We start from the raw sequence: 17,949 nt of genomic DNA on the forward strand, positions 1-17,949 counted from the left end.
ACGTCTTTTAAATGTTGTAACTGTAATTGCATTCACCTGGCATATCAGTCCAGGCCACTCTTGGGGGTCACGATCATGTCATCGTAGGGTGTAAGACACTGAATCAAGGTTACTACATCAAAAATCTTGACACTTTCTGCCCTATAGTGGGCTGTGTTCTTCATGGAATGTGAGAGAGGCATGTATTACTGGAGATGGAAATGGGTGGTACAGATATTGCTGATGGTGCATGTGGGGAGATATCCTGAGCAAGTGGGTCGGCAGCTCAGGGGGTATGTATCGTTAGTGGTGTCAGAGGTTGGGGCGGGTTGGAGTACATGGAGAAGATGTTGCAGGCATTAGTGAGAATATTAGAGAATAGACGTACTGGGAGGAAGGTGCAGTAGCAGAAAACAAGTGAGAGTGATGTATCAGAGAGCTGATAGAGTAGAGAAGGGCATTAACCTTCTTCCTACAGTGTTACGCATTCCTTCAGACAGCTGAAACTTTTTTTAAACTTGACTGGTAAAACAGGCTGACATGGACTGGTGTCATGGATTTCACTGCCAGACCTGGGTTGGAGGAAGTCCCATATTGGGACAGTACCATCCTACTGGACCTCCAAGAATCTGCCTATGAAGTAGGGCACCAATTACTCCTCTCTGCCACACCTGGAACAAATGTCATCAACTGTGCAGGGCAGCTCTGGACTGCCTGTGTTTATCGGGGTACGGCACTGATTTTTAAAGATGGCACAAGTACTTGAGATGCTGGTGAATTCTGAAATATTCACTGATCACCAAGTTATTCTGTCAATAGCACATGGTAAAATCAGGCTTTAATCAGATATGAGAGATGCCATAAGGATGCCGTAGACATTTAATGTGGCACATCTAGTGCAAAACAATGAGAGAACCCACAAAGCTGAGTGGCACAAAACCCTGAAAATAAACTTGATGCAACTCGGATTTAGCCAAAACAATGTAACATTCAACATGTGACGGTGCTGCTCCTTCAACAAGGTTATGCTGTCCTCGGTTGTTTTTTTCAGAGAGGTCATAAAAGAAGCAATTTCGAAAAGTCTGGCTTCGATGGGTTTTAGTGCCAATCTGATTATAGCTAACAGAAACTGCCTCAGGCAAAAGGCTTTCAAGTTTAAAAAAAACACTTGTACGATGAAAGGGGAGTGGCCAGTTCTCCCAGCTCAACTTTCCTTTGGTTTGGTTTGGTTTGGTTTTAGCAGTTTGGCTGTTCACTAAAAGCAGTCAGTCAGTTTGAGACTGCTCGTCTAAAGAAAAGCAAATGGAAGAGGTTGTTCCATGCTGAATCCCTCTGCCATCTCTCTCTCTCTCTCCTGAAAGACTCTGTGTTTGATTTTACCTTTAGTGCCAAGGGGTGTTTATGGGGATTATTGCAAGTATTTAGAACAGCACATTAAGATGGGATAATCTGTTAAGTTTTCAGATAGGTTATTTTGTCTTCTCTTCTCTTTTGTTTCTTTTTCACTTGATAATCTTCCAAATAAATTCTGTTTTGTTTACTACTAAGTAGTTAGGCCAGCTGCATCCCTCTTTGAATATCCACTTTACACTGGCTTAAGTCAACTAGCAAAGTTAAGGTACAGGCTACTTTCTTGAAATGTTTTGAGGGGGTCTCGTCTGGTCCAAAACAAGTACAATGTCAAATGATGGAACTGAAACCAAAACAAACAGAAGAAACAAAGATTGGTTTATAAGTAAGAGAAAAAACATGCCAACAGAAAAGCAAGAAAAACAAAATAGTATTTGGCATTTTGTCAGATTCCCAGAACAGTCTCATAATTTAAAGGAAAGAGACTCCAAATCTAAAATATTTACTTGCTTAGCAAGGCTGATTGCCAATCATCATATTGTAAGAGAATACTTCAGCTGAAAATTACTTAGCAATTTACTGGAATTAATGTTCAGATGCAGTAACTTCATGAATTTCATGGAGAGGTCAAGGGTGAGATCCTAATTTCACAGAGCTACAAGTGGAGCAGATCAAATCAAAATGCAATTTGCTGCAATTCTTATTGTGTGGGATATTTCATCGTCACTAATAGATGTTAGTCGATTTGCATATTAACATTTGCATATGTTGTTCAGACATAGTTTCTCATTAAATTTAGCTAAACATGCAACATTTAACTTGGGACTCACTTCATCCATCTGTGCAATTTACCTGTGTGTTATATTAAAGAGGAAAACGCCACTCTCTCACATGAGTGGAGTGTCTGAATTGGCTAAACAAGAGGGCTTCTACATATTCTCGAGGATTTTTATCTACTTGGCCTCCATTCATTTTTCTTCATTTATTGGCTGTGAGAATTTCTAGCCAAGCCAGCATTTATTGTCCACCCTTATTTACTTTGATAGTGATCTGCATTCTTGACTTTCCTTGACACACCACCATGTTCCTTGACCAACATCTCTACCGTGGGTTTGCTACAGTGCTCCACTGAAGCTCAGTGCAAGCTGGAAGAATATTTTCCACTCAGGAATCTTGTAATATTCCCAATGCAATATTGAGTTCATTAATTTGAGGGCCTGAGCACCTTATTCCACGTCCTCACCCCAACCACCACACACCAAGCCTTGTCATCACATGGGCTGCTACCACCAACAACCCATTGTCAGCCACTAATAGTTCCCATTAGCATCCATTCATTCTCTCAGGCTGACCTTTACCCATTCCTTTGTCTGCTCAGTTGTTTTTCTCTTTCCCTGGGTTCCATCTCCACCTATCATTTACTCCTTCACCCCATCCCCCATCCTCCCCTTCTCTTGCACATATACTAATCAGCTTTGAAGAAGGGTCACAGGATCCTAAACATTAACTCTGCTTTCTTTCCACAGATGCTGCCTGACCTGCTAAGTTTTTCCAGTTATTTCTGATTTTGTCACAGGCTTGGGAAGTGCTGTTAGAGGAGCCTTAGTGAATTGCTCCAATGTATTCTATAAATGGTATGCACTACTGCCAGTGTGTGTCGATGGTGAAGGAATGTGAAGGATGGTAGATTTGATGCCAATCAGGTAGGTTGCTTTGTCCTTTGGAAGGGGTTGAACATCTTGAGTGTTTTTGGAGTTAAACTGGTACAGACAAGTGGAAAATATTCCATCCCACTCCTGATTTGTACCTTGTACATAAGGGACAGGCACTGGATAGAGATACTTAACCTGCAGAATTCCCAGCGTCTGACCTGCCCTTGTAGCCATAGTATTTATATGGCAGTAACAGTTCCATTTCTGGTTAACAGTAACATCCAGGATGTTGATAGTGGGGTTTCAGCAATTGAAGTATCAGTGAACCTCATGCATGGATTCTCTCTTATTGGAGGCAGTCATTATCTGGTATTGTGTGGTGTGACTTGTCTGTCAAATGCTGTTTTGATGTCAAAGGCAGTTGTTAACTCCAGCCTGCATATTGTCCAGATGTTGCTGCCTATGAAAGTGAAGTGCTCCAGTGTCTAAGGTCATGAATGGTGATAAACATTGTGCAAATGTGCCCACTTTTGAGCTTATGATGGAGGAAAGGTCATTGATGAAGCATCTGAAGATGGCAGGATCTAGGACACTACCTTAAAACCTCATGCAGAGACGTCCTGGGATAGAGGATGACTGACCTCCACAACCATTTTCCAAGTACCAATCGGTAGTACTAGTGATAGCACTCCATCCATCACTTTGCTGATAATCAAGAGTAGACTGACGGTGTGGTAATTGAATGGGTTGGATTTGTCCTACCTTTTGTGAATTGGACAGACCTAGGCATTTTTCTACTTTGTTGGGTAGATGCCAGTGCTTTAGCTATACCGAAATAGCTTGGTTCAGGGCATGGCTAGTTCTGGTGCACATTTTCCAATATGTTGTCATATAAAATGGAATATTGTCAGGGCCCAAGCTTTTCAGTATTCAATCTTCAGCTAGTTCTAGATATCATGTAACCTTGAGCTTCCCAAGAGATAATGAACTGTCTTTGCAAATTTTGACCTGTAGGTGACACTTTTTTAGTCACCTGTGATTACTTCTGCCTCACAAAAATGACTATCTTCAATATATAATGACATAGTCAAAGTAGTTTGTGACCAGGTTTTATATTGCACACATTTGGAGACTGCATGCATTTCACAGCAGGGATCTATGATTACAAATGTCTTCAGTCTTACTGCGAAAGCATCTGATTAATGTGCTTGCCCTTTGAAGGGCTTCACGTCACTCAAAGGGACATCCCGCATGCTCAGACAGTGAAAGAAACACTCCACCAACTCCATGTGTGTTTGCAGCCATTTCTAATTCTAGTGCACGTTTACAAGTTGCGTGAGTCAAGGTGATGGGTGAGATTAAAAAGAGAAGCAAGTATGGAGAGGTCTCAGAGACAGACAAACTGAAGTGGACCCTGTGTGGGACACGAGAATGGTGGCAGTGAGGCTAAAAGGAGCAGGGAGCAAGGAGAGGTCTCTGAATCAGACAGGCAAACTACAGCTGACCCGGGGCAGAACAGTGACAAATGGAATTCAGCCAAAAAAGTGAGTGTTGATGCATATGTAGAAGGCTAATAAGGCAAGAATATTTACTGAGTGGGTGGACTGTGGAAAGTACTGAAAATCAGAGAGATCTTGGTGTGCATATCCACAGATCCCTGAAGATAGTAAGGCAGGTCGATGTATTGGTTGAGGAGGCATATAGAATACTTGCTTTTATTAGGCAAAACAATAGAACACAAGAGCAGGGAGTTTATGCTGGAATGGTATCAAATATTAGTTAGGCTACAACTAGAATACTCAGTGTAGTCTGGTCGCTGTATTCTAGGAAGAATGCAATTGCACTAAAAAGGGAACGGGAGATTTACTAGGATGCTGCTTGGGCTGGATGGTCTGAGCTAAAAAGAAAGATCGGATAGACTGGGCTTTTTTTTCTTTGGAACAGCAAAGATTGAGAGGGAACCATTGTGATGCATAAGTAGGAAGGATGGGAAGGCAATTTTCCTATTTGTAGAGGGGTCAATAACCAGTGGGCATAAATTTAAGGTAAGAAGTGGGAAAGTTGAGAAGAATCTTTCTTCACTCAGAGGATGGTAAAGTCTTGAAATCACTGCCTTTTGAGTCATAACTTTCTTATCATTAAAATGGTATTGAAATTTCACATACACTGCCATGACCTCCAGGGCTATGGGCGAAGAGCTGCAAAATGGCATGAATGGAATCAGATCATTATTGACCATCACAGACATAGTGGGCTGAGTGGCCTTTTTTTGCCCTGTAAATATCTTTGAGTTGTATGGCAGAAGGAATCTATAAAATTCATTGCACATTTCTGAAAACAGAACAAAGGTGCACCTGATGACGAGATTCAGGGGCTTAAAAAGATAAATCAACCATGGCAACAACGAGAGGAAGAAGACTGAAAATTATAAGCATATTACGTGGGCAGTGATGACTAAAAGCACCTTGCAAATGCAGTTTTTAACAATAACAGGATAATTCAAATGGATTCAAAATTTGAAAAGCCATCATCTCTTCTTGTATGACTGTCAATGATTTTGACACATATAGATAGAACATTAACATTCAATATCAATAAAAAAAGTCATAAGCTTTATTTCCACAGTCAATCCACTGTACAAAATTTCATCTTACTTATCTTATGAAAGTTATAATGTCCTCTACAAGGTGTCAATCCATCTGAAATCAATTTAACTTGTTATAGAAGCACAATTAAAAATTTCTGCCTTTAGTTAACTTATATACATGTTACTGTTACTCTTCTCAGAGCATCATTAGGGTTTGTAACAAGGGAACATTATCAAGCAATCTCTGTGACTGTTCACATTTTCCAATTCTCTTGGCTATCAGTACTTTCCTTCTTTGAATCTTTACATTTTAATGCTACATTAATACAAAACAGATTAGGTCAACTGGGGAGAAGATAACCTCAGAGATAATCAGGGTGGGAAAGATCTGATTAAGATGAATTGAACTGAGTCAAAATGTAGACAAGGAGTCCATGGACAACCAGAAGTCAAACATGTTCCTCCACTTTTAAGTATGAAAAAAAATTCTAAGATTACTATAGCACCTCAGAACCTGGTCCTCTTCCCCACAGGCCTTACCTTTGGAGGTGGCTAATGTAGTAGTCAGATCATTTTGGTCCTAGTCAGACTGCCATGCTGTTGCAGAGTTGCTGCTGATACTGAGCCTGAGGAAAAATTTTGATTAGACCCAGTCCTGAAAATAGTTCTATCCAGTTTTCCACTTTGGCTGATAGCCCTGGACTCATGGAATGTTACTGATGTCAACATACTCACCAATTAACCCAAAACCTTCTTTGCATGGTTTCCAGATACATGCAAAATTGACTGACTTCAAAGTGACTTGCGGGGTTATAAACCCCTTTGAACCCCCTTCCTCAATAGCTCTGACAACAAAGGGGTGATTTTCATGTGACCATTAGGCAAGAGTTACTTTAATGATGTCTATGATCAAACTTTTTGTCACCCTTCTTAATTCTCTGATTTAAAGAGCAATTTTTTGTTTAATACACTCTTATGCATTTTGAGATGTTTGCCACCTTAAAAGTGTTGCTTGAATGCAAGCTGTTGTTGGTAAATGAGAATCTAACATAAATAATGTAGGAGCAAAGCATTTACTGCCCTGCTTCCTCTCATATCTATGTCATTGGCAATACCTTTTAATTGTAACCCCAGGTTTACTTGGAAGTAAGCAAGGGCTTCACTTACACCTGCAAGTTGGTGCCTAAGATTTCAGTGCAATTTTGTAGTGCTTCAATCAGTTGCCACATTTATATAGCAATGTAGGGTTTCTGTCAAAGTTAGGGCCCAGATTGACAGACAATCTTCCTCCTCCCTCATGTAAATTCCCCACATGGTTGTTGAAAAACAAGTTTCCCATTCAAGGAATGCCTGGAGAGATAACAAACCCTAAAAGGCGCCTTCAACAATTAATGCAAAGTAAACAGGTATCCATGAATAATACTGAAGAAGAATTTCAAAGTAAATTGTCAAATCTATAACACATGCAGAAGCCTGCCAGACATATATTACAGTGGGTGCATGTTCAGTATGAGATAATGCTCAAAGGTCAAGCAACATGAACTGATGTACAGAGTTGTGAAGTTCACTTTCAAAAATGTGAAGTAGAAGTATTTAAATGAATATATTCAAGATTTACTGAAAATACTATGTTGTGCTCGCAATATTATACAAATATCAAAGAATTGCCTCCAGTTAAAGGACAAACTAGCTAATTTTAGTACCATGTAACTAACTGGTTAGCCAAAATGCAAGATACTGACCTGGATTTTACAGTGAGCAATGAAACAATGACACTACTTGCTTAGCTCATAGAAAGCAGCTTACTAAGGTGTAGCAAATTTTGTGACCCAGATCTTCCTTTTGCAGATGGACATTTCAATTTCTTACCAAATTAGAGATACCACAGGTTATACAGAAACAGTGGTGTATGCAAGTACTCATTGTTTGAAGTGTTTTCATAGAAAGCCAACCAGGACATAAAAGCACTGAAACCACTTCACTTTTAATTTAAAATTGAAAATTGCAAAATAAATGATCTACGATTATACAAAAATATAATCTAAACTAAAGATAAACAATTTTTAAAAGAAAATATTGCAAAAATATGTGGAATGTTCTATCATATTGGAAACCATTGACTTTCCACAAGTATAAAAATAGTTTTCAAGGACAGTATTTAGTACTAATTATTAGGTTGTTTAAGCATGCCATTTAAAAAAAAAGGTTATACCTCATTCAACAACAGGAGAATGGAAGTGTTCATCAGTTCATGGATTCAGTATGGTTTGGCATCTCAAGTGTTGCAGTATTGCTGACTGTAAATTCAACTTTTCTACATTATATTGTGGATATGCAGATGTCCAAAGTTGGGACTCAGAGAATTTTCATCACCTTCAGTGCAGTAAGGACAGTGAGTGCTGAGTTTCACTGTCAATGCAAAATCTGGGCCATTAGCTTGAAAAACAATATGCTGTAAGTATAGAAAAATCAGTAGGAATGAGATTCCAGAAATTAGGTTTTTAGGTTATGAACAAAGATTTACCAACTTTAATTGACTTTCACAGAAGAAGATTCAGAAATTGTATGACTGATTATATGATAATATTTGCATTACTTCAATGCAATTTCAAATCACAGCAATGCAAACTCTGAAGGCATGTCTCAAGAACAATTCACCAAACAGTACCTTGCTACTTGAGGAGGTTTGCTCACACTATTTCAGCTTCATACAGATCATGTAGATGAGGTGAATACTGAGAAAATTCATTAATTTTATTCAATTATATTAACAGGGAACTCTTTTGTCAATTTGCAAATCATTGCAACCTCTAAACCAAGGTCTACTACACAAAGCATTTATAATGTGATCAAGTAGGTTGATAATCAATCTGCTGAACTTTTTAGTATGTCCATGACAGGCAGTAAGAGCAAAACAGAATCCTGGGCAACCGTTACTAACAATGCATCAGTTTATGGCAAAAACCTCTTATGAAAACCTCTTAGGACTTGACATCATACACTGAATAAACACAACAGAAGATAGCCTTTTGGCAAAAAAAATGAAAGTCGTAAAAATGCATTCTGTGACATTATAGAACTTTTGGAGATAAAACCTAACCATCTTGACAACGATGACTGTGGGCAACATACATGTTAACGGTGGTGACATATGGCGTGGAAGTATGGACAATCAGGAAAGAAGCAAGAGATTGAATCAATACATTTGAATTATGGTGCTAATGTTAAAGGTATGTTGGTACAGGAAGTGATAATGACATTTTGTATTGAATAAAAAAAGACAAGCTTGCTGAAAAGCAAAAATGAAATTTGTCATTGCTTGGGATGCAGCGAGAGGATCGAATTGCAATATGTCTGTCAACATCATTTTAGGGGAAAAGAGTGCAAAGTCAACAGCAAAGAATGTGGGTGGATAACATGAAAGCCAATGAGAAGGACTACTGGGGATAGAGATATGTGACGAGCCATGACCAGCAACCTTTGGACAGTCAAATATGACCTGAAGCAAGAGGCAGACAACAATAAAGCTCTGAGACAAAGTTCTTGTACTATCACACATGTTGGTGGCATGGTTATATAAAGTACAGACTATCTATCTTTGAATTCCATCAGACATTTTTATACTTGGTACTTTTATAGATTGAAACAGTTTTGAAAAGGAACCAATACACTGACAGGCGTTAGTGGGTAATAAAATTGCTTTTTCTTTCATTTGAGAAAACCTAGTGATTGACTCCTTAATGGTTACAGTAAAAATACTTTACTACTTTTTATTTGGAAAAGGTTGAGAACCCACCATTTGTTAGTACAGAAGTTGAATATTCTGAAAAGAGACATTTTGTTCAAGTGCTTCATCATGCAGTTTTAAGTCCATTTGCAAGAGGCAAACCAACATTATTCCTGTAAGAGAGGAGAACGTTGATTGCTTGGCAATCTGAGGACTCTTATTGTAAGAGTTAACCACATTGCTGAGTCTGGAATCACACATATACCAGACTGGGTAAGGATGGCAAATGTCCCTCTCTAAAGGGAATTACTAAACCAGATGATTTTTTTAAAACAACTGATGATCGCTTCATGGTCACTATTACTGTGAATAGCATTCAATTCAAGAATTATTAATCAACTTTAAATTCTACCAGTTGCCATTATGGTTTTGAATCCATGTACCCAGAAATTAGTCTGGGCCCGAGATCACCCCTCCCATTTATCTCTCCACACCCCCAGGCTCACGGCCTCATTCCTGATGAAGGGCTTTTGCCCGAAACGTCGATTTTCCTGCTCCTTGGATGCTGCCTGACCTGCTGTGCTTTTCCAGCACCACTCTAATCTGGACTCTAATTTCCAGCATCTGCAGTTCCCACTTTCGCCCTAGATTACAGGTCCAGTCAGAATGTCACAATGTGACCAATGTCCCATGATAGGGGTAAATATGGTGTAGGAGAAAGTGAGAACTGCAGATGCTGGATATCAGAGTCAAAAAGTGTGGCACTGGAAAAGCATGACCACTCAGGCAGCATCTGAGGAGCAGGAGAATTGACGTTTCGGGCATCAGGAATGGTGTACCAAATTTTGGCTTTTATCATCTGATTATTTCACAAGAGAGCTTTCATGGACTTTTTCTTCAGTCAAAGGGCAAATACTAAGCTAAAAATGGCAATCATGATTACCTGACCACAAATTAAGGCAATCCAAGACAATTGAATTGGAATAAATAAAGCCATCTGCGCAGAAATTTCCATTTTGTCTAAGACATCAAAACCAAGCAACTGAGTTGTTGTAAAGAAATTTGCATTCCCCATTTCGGCTCACACATGTATGAAAATGCCCATGTTGGACATCAAAAGTTTCCTGCAACCATTCAGCTTTGAAAGACAATGGAGCCAGAATTGGGGAATACAAATAAACCATATTTCAGTAGCTGTTTTTGGAACGCCAAGAAAGAGAAGGAAAACTTAATTTAGAACTGCAAGAACTAGAAGTCTTTGTCTTACTCACTTTTTCTCAGACTCTCAAAAGACAATTTCTAATTAAAATCCAAATTGGGAAACCAACCATTCACCAAGAAATAAAGATAGCCCTCAACAGCTAAACTATGGAGTCTGGTTGCAAATTGAACACCTCAAGGATTCTGATGACTTTTAACTTGCATCACATTTTCTTTTCCTGTCTGTACCAGCTTCTACCTTGTTAAAATTATTACCTGTCCTTATGTGCGTATCTGATGTTTCATTTTTCTTGGGGTATAGAGGTAATGAAAATCATCTTTCATGTACTCAAAAGAAGCTTGAAATTTTCTCCCTAATTTTGATCAGTACTATGTTTTAATTTAACTGTGACAGCTGGATGCTAAAATAAAATTTAGGTATTTGTTGTGACCAACTGAAAAGGATTCAAAACAAGAGACCTGAATTATCCTTCCTCATCTGATCATAACACTTCTCAACACAAGTCTGAATATTATCCTGTTCTTGCTGTATATGAACACAGAGTGCTTCAGCGATTGCAAATCTACAAATCATACCAAATTCTGTGCAAGCATCAGTGAACATCCCCACTTCTGATCTTATGATAGCGAGAAAGTCATTGATGAAGCAGCTGAAGATGTTTGAGCTGAGGACACTATGCTGAGAAACATCTGCAGAGACATTCTGAGCTTGAGTTGACTTAGTTAAATATCAGTCTTGCCCTGTATGACTCTTACCAGTGAAGAATGTTTCTGTTTCCTATTGACTTTAACATTGCCAAGGCTCCATTGTTATCAACGGACCCAAATCAAAAACATTCACCCTCCTGGGTGAGGTGATAGGGAACACAAACTGAATGTCAGTGAGCAGGTTATTGCTGTGTACGTGCTCCTTGATAGTCCTTGCTTTCATTAAACTCTTACAACCCTGGCTTTAGTCTGCTCAGAATGCACACCCAAAGCCATGTCCTAATGATATAATAATGGCAATATAAAGTAAGCTTAAAAAGTTCTTTTTCACAGAGCAATATATATGTAGAATAAATTTCAATCAAAAATAGAGTTCAAACTCCACTAGAATTATACATTATGGAAGATATGAAATATATATTTATGAATTCTTTTATCTGCATATGAATAAGTGGATGCAAGCGTGATCTATATCCTGATGCTTTCACTGAATAAGAAATTTCTAACTGCTTTTTTTTAGCTTGTGATTCTTCAACTCCTTTAGGACATTTGAACAAGATGAGTGAACTTCACAAGGTGTCGCTTATAGTAGCTTACAGAATATAGCATAGGTTTAAGATTTGTGACACATTCGAATAAAGAGGGTGCAAATATTTAAAATAGTTGCAAGATTTTGTAAGATATATATCAGAACAATGAAGTAAAATTTTTAATTAGGTCCTGGGAAATTTGATTCCTTATGATATGAGAAACAATTAGAAGATTTCATTTGTGTGTGAATTACATTTAAGGTATGACTTATGCTGTGTGTGTGTGACTGCAGATTTATGTGTGACTACATTTCTACTTCATTGACTTCAAAACTGCCCATAGATGGTTTCAGATGAAGAATATGGACGCAATGCTTGCAGCAGGAATGTGCTTTATAAGGGATCCTCTGTTGGTATGTAGCCTAAATGGACAGATCCAGCCATCAATTCATGACGATTTGCTGCGGGGTGTCTCTGGAGACAGACATTTATCATAGAATCCCTTCAGTGTGGAAGCAGGCCATTTGACCAACTGACCCTCCGAAGAGCATCCCACCCAAAGCCTGCATTTCCCACATCTAATTCGCAAAATCCACCCAATCTGCATATCTTTGGACTGTGGGAGGAAACCCACACAGACACAGGCAGAATGTGCAAACTCTACACTGGCTCAGTGAGACAGCAGTGCTAACCACTTAACCACCATGCCATCCCAGCTGGTGGCTCTTAATAATCACAGAGCAGCATTTAACAGCTAGCTGAGTTGTCTGGTTCTCTCACCAAGAATGCTGCTGGGAAACTCACGTCCTGCTCCTAACAGCAGTGTCACAGTCGTTCGACACATAAAAGACTGACCCCTGTTGGCCATCAATTTGGATGGAAGCCTCGAAGGGATGGATCAAATCCTGGTGAAGAAACACAAACCAGATGCAAGGCGAGTCTTAGAGTCAACATTGCCGAAACAGCTCAGGATTTGTGGAGGGAAATCAGAGTTAATGTCTCGGGTCGAGCGACCCTTCCTCAGAAGTCTTGGGGACACTCCGCAACCTTGCCAGCAGCAGACTGAGGAGGGGGGTCCCCAGCTGAACACAGTGTGGTTGAAAAAGGAGGATCATCAAGAATGCATCTCCCGCTTTCCTTCCCTTCTCTAAAGCTTCTCTTGCTGGTAAAAAAAAACACGCTCTCGGTAACTGGCCATCTCAATAAAGGGAGAGCGGCTGGACTGCTGTAACCTGTCCCTCGCCCTCCATAAAACCACAATAAAGTCTGGGGAAGTAACCCACGGAATATTCCACAGGTTCCCTCATCTGCAAACTGTACCATAACATTCGTCCGAGCACAGAAAGAGGTCATTTGACCCATTCAGTCCGTTCTGGGAATTTAGCTAATCTCACTCTGCCACTGGATTGTTTTTTGAGATAGCCTGCAATTTAAAAAAAAATCCCTTCTATTACTGATTCAAGTGATCTCGTTACCAGACCGGAAGAAATAACAGGATTGTTTTCATAAAATAAATAAAACAGGTTCATGTTGTTAAAAAATAGTTTGAGATTTTGGCTTCTAACATGAGATTTTCTGTAGTTGAGCAGATCCAGATTACATACAAATCTTTTATACAAAAAATACATTGGAAAGAAGTAATAGAATCATAGGTTACGGATTTTCAAACGGATGGTGCAGTCTAATGAGCCTTTTCTGTTCCACTCACATTGATCGTTGTGAAGAATTCCTGGGATCAGTAGATCAGAGTTCAAAGGTTGAGGTCAGAATGCTCCCAGAGTGATCTGTGTATCCACTACTGTCACCAACAATCAGCCGCGGTGCGAATTCCTAATAACCTGCGCTGTAAAAGATTTTTGCATCTTGCCGAAAGACCGACTCGAGAGTTGAGACTATTCCTAGCAGATAGTCTCGGTGGAGCCAGCTTTCAAAGTACATCGTTACCATAGCAAAATTAATGCGAGACATCGAGATAATTGACGGGGAAATTGATTGTGATGCATTTGAAATAAATTGACCGGAGTAGAAAAGTCACACCGGGGATGTCATGTCATCAAAGCTGGAAGTTTGTAACTAATGTTCGCAAATTTCCCTTTCAGCATCTGAGCAATCTGCGGAGTAGAGCTTAACTCTGCATGTTGTTGTATCGAGATTCTAACAGTGCATATTAACAACAGAGTCATTGCCACAGTCATACAGCATGGAAACGGACCCTTCGGTCCAACTCATCCACATTGACCATGTTCCCAAACCAAATTGGCTCCACCTGCCTGCATTTGGCCCATATCCCTCCAAACTTCTCCTATTCAGGTACCTTTCCAAATGTCTTTTAAATGTACCTGTAACTACTTCCACCACTTCTGGCAGGAACCACTCTGTAAAAAGGTTGCCCCTCAGGTCCTTTTTAAAACCTCCTCCTCTCACCTTAAAAATATGGCCCCTAGTTTTGGGAAAAGACCCTGAGAATCTACACAAATTGAAAGAGTGAGTTCTGACTTGTTCTCTTTGATGCACAGTAAAGAGCTTGTTTGATAAAAAGAATTATTCTTGTATTAAAAGAGAGAAAAGCCATTGGTAGGAGAACATCATTCATAAACTTTGGTGGTTGCAATTTTCTTTGGGCCAACATTTCTCACATTACAACTCCAATCCTAATGCCCGAGTTTCACTGGCCAGTATTCCTGTGGTGTTGTCCTGGAGGGGAATGTATCAGAGAGATTTGAGCTCCTTACACCACATTGAAGTACCTCAGCTCAAACAGAAATCAGACTGAAAAACCTCTCCCTACTGCAGGAACCCCCAGCACTGCACAAATAAGCTAAATACTTGGTCGAACTAAAGTCTGTCCCTGTTTATTATTCGGGCTGACCACCTTGATAATATCTCGAGTTTATCCCCACCCTCCAGGAATTTTAGTTCTTCCTATGCAGGAATAATACCCCAGTAACAAGCATTGACTTTCAGTTGCAATAAGGGCAAGGTACAAGCTGCGATGTTGTTTGTCTTTTTTTGCATTTACACGAGAAGCTGCTGTGACTGATTCGACATGACTCATTGATCCATTGGGAAATGTTGTTAGACAGGAGATTGCTTTGGTTTCCAGGCAGTGTTTTATCTTTAATTGATAAGAAATCACAAGTCGAGTCATGTGCTAAAAAAATGAAAATGGCCATCCTCACTTGGATATGAAGAAATCTCTTCCTGTTAAAACCTACTTGCTGTTTCATTTATAGCTTAGGATCAATTTATGTAATAGGGATGAGCCTTTCCATTTGAAATGAAGTTTATGGATGGAAAAATAATCAACATAGTAGTTGATCTGAACAGCAGGACAATATTATAAAAGTCACTTTAAAACTCAAAAGAGATGCCAAGAAACAGCAGTGGGGAAAGGAAAGAATGTTTAATCATTTAACGAAGCAACAATCAATTAAAGGTTTTTGAGAGCAAAATACTGGAAATTTGAAATAAAAAGAGAAAATTCCAGAAATGCTTAACAAAAGAAACAAGACATTGCTGGAAAATCTCAGCAGGTCTGGCAGCATCTGTGGAGAGAAATCAGAGTTAATATTTCGGGTCTAGTGACCCTTATTCAGAACTGAGCAATGGTCACTCAACCCAAAACGTTAACTCAGATTTCTCTCCACACTTGCTGCCAGACCTGCTGAGATTTTCCAGCAATTTCTACTTTTGTTTCTGATTTGCAGCATCCACAGTTTTTCAGGTTTTCTTTTACAATTTATAATGTGCACTATTATTTCGCTAAGATCCTTTTAAGGAAATAAAAATTGGTTAAGAGCTCTGTGCTTTAAGAAATTGGTTCGCAATAAGATCTTTTGACATCTTGAGCCTGCCAGACCAATCAAGATTGTGGTGACCTAATTTGGCTTTTGCTCCACTTTCCTACCAGCTGCCCATAAATCCTCAACTCCGTTATCAATCATAAATTCTACTTAACTCAAGCTTTGAATATATTCAATGACCCAGTGTTCACTGCTCACTGGGAGATAGAATTCCAAACACTCTGGTCCTCACAGAGAGAAAAAAAACTTTCTCAGCTCCATTTTAAAGGCAGGCCCTTTAATTTGAAGCTATGGCCCCTAGTTCTGGATTCCCAGCAATGGAAATATCCTCTCAGATTCTACACTATCAGGTCTCCTCAGAATCTTTTACATTTCAATAAGAGATTATATCTCATCTTCTAAGTCCCAATGTGAATTGGTCCAAACTGCTCAACCTTTCTTCAAATGGCAACTTCTTCATCCAATCAATCAGCATAGTGTCTCATCTCTGAATGGCATCTCGTGCATGGATGTTCCTCTTTAAGTAAGGTGACCCAAACTACTTCATGGTCTCAACAATATCATGTCCAAATGTGGGATATAGAGAGATTTCTTACTTTTACACTCTTTTCTTTCAAAAACGCCAAAATTCCATTGCCTTCTTAATTACTTTTTGTATGTGCATTCTGATGTTCTGTGTTTCATGTACAAGCACACCCAGTTCCCTCTGTTCCTCATGGGCCGAGGAGTGGCAGACGGAGTTTACTTTAGATAAATGTAAAGTGTTGCATTTTGGTAAGGCAAACCAGAGTAGGACTTATACAGTAAATGGTAGGGCCCAGGGGAGTGAGGCCAAACAAAAAGACCCAGGGGTGCAGATGCATAGTCTCTTGAAAGTGGAATCTCAGGCAGCTGGGGTGGTGAAGAAGGCGTTTGGCACGTTTTCCTTCATTGGTCAGAGCACTGAGTATAGACGTTCAGATGTCATGTTGCAGCTGTACAGGACATTGGTGAGGCCACGTTTAGAATACTGCATACAAGTCTGGTCACCCATCTATAGGAATGATGTTAAACTTGAGAGGGTGCAGAAAAGATTTACAAGGATGTTGCCAAGACTGGATGTTTGAGCCATAGGGAGAGGCTGAATCGTCAGGGGCTTCTTTCCCTTGAGTGTCAGAGGCTGAGGGGGTGATCAATTAAAGGTTTATAAAATCATGAGGGCATGCATAGAGTGAATAGCTGAGGTCTTTTCCCAGAGTAAAGAGCATAGGTTTTCAGGTGAGGGGGGAAATATTTAAAAAGGACTTGAGGGGTTACTTTTTCATGTAGGAGGTGGTGCATGTATGAAATGAGCTGCCAGAGGAACTGGTGGAGGTGGGTTCAACGACAACATTTAAAGTGCATCTGGATGGGTATATGAATAGGAAGGGTTGAAAGGGATATGGGCCAGGTACTGGCAAATGGGACTGGATTAGATTGGGATACCTGGTTGACGCAGACAAGTTGGACTGAAGGGTCCGTTTCCGTGCTGTATGACTCTATGACATTGCACTTAAATAATAATCTGTCATTCTTCTCTTCCTGCTGAATAGTCAAGCTCACATTTCCCACATTATATTCCATCTTCCGTTTATTGCACACTCACTTAACATATCTATATCCCCTTGCACAATCTTTGCATCCTTCTCATAAGTCCTACCTATACTTGCATCAAGAGCAAGTCTATCTCATCATTCTTTCATTTAAATCATAGATATTTGAGACCCCAACAATGATATCTGTGGCCTTCCACTAGTTGCAGTTTGCCAACCTGAAAATGATCCATTAATCATGACTGTGTCTAGTTTATTAGCCTATTTTCTATCCATGCTAATTCTTTGCACAGAATACCCTAAACTCTTGTACAGTAACATTTCATGTGGCACTTTTATTGAATGTCTTTTGGAATTCTAAATGTACTGCATTAACCAGTTCGTCTCTATCAAATCTACTTACTGCATCCTCAAAGAATCCTATAAACTTGTCAAACACTGTTGGGTTTCCCTGAAAAGGCAAGCTCCTGCAGAAGCTGATAATCTGCAATAAGAACAAAAAAAGCTGGAAAAATTCTTTGAAGTCAGACAACATCTGCAAAGAGGAAGAGAGTTAACATTTCAATCCAGTCATTTTCTGAAACATTAACTCTGTATGATTGTTTGATTATTTTCTAAGCATCCTGCTTTATGAGTTGCCTCATAATAGGTTTTCCAACAGATGTTGGACAAACTAGCCAATAGTTTCCTGCTTTCTGTCTCCTTCATCCATCAAACAAAGGTGTTAAATATCTGGCTTTCAATCTTTCCAGAGTCTTGAGAATTTTGGCAAATTACAATCGATATATTCCACTGTACAGTCTGTACAGTCACTTTTTAAG

The sequence above is a fragment of the Chiloscyllium punctatum genome, chromosome 3 (genome assembly GCF_047496795.1).
Source record: "Chiloscyllium punctatum isolate Juve2018m chromosome 3, sChiPun1.3, whole genome shotgun sequence".
In the NCBI taxonomy this organism is placed as follows: domain Eukaryota; kingdom Metazoa; phylum Chordata; class Chondrichthyes; order Orectolobiformes; family Hemiscylliidae; genus Chiloscyllium; species Chiloscyllium punctatum.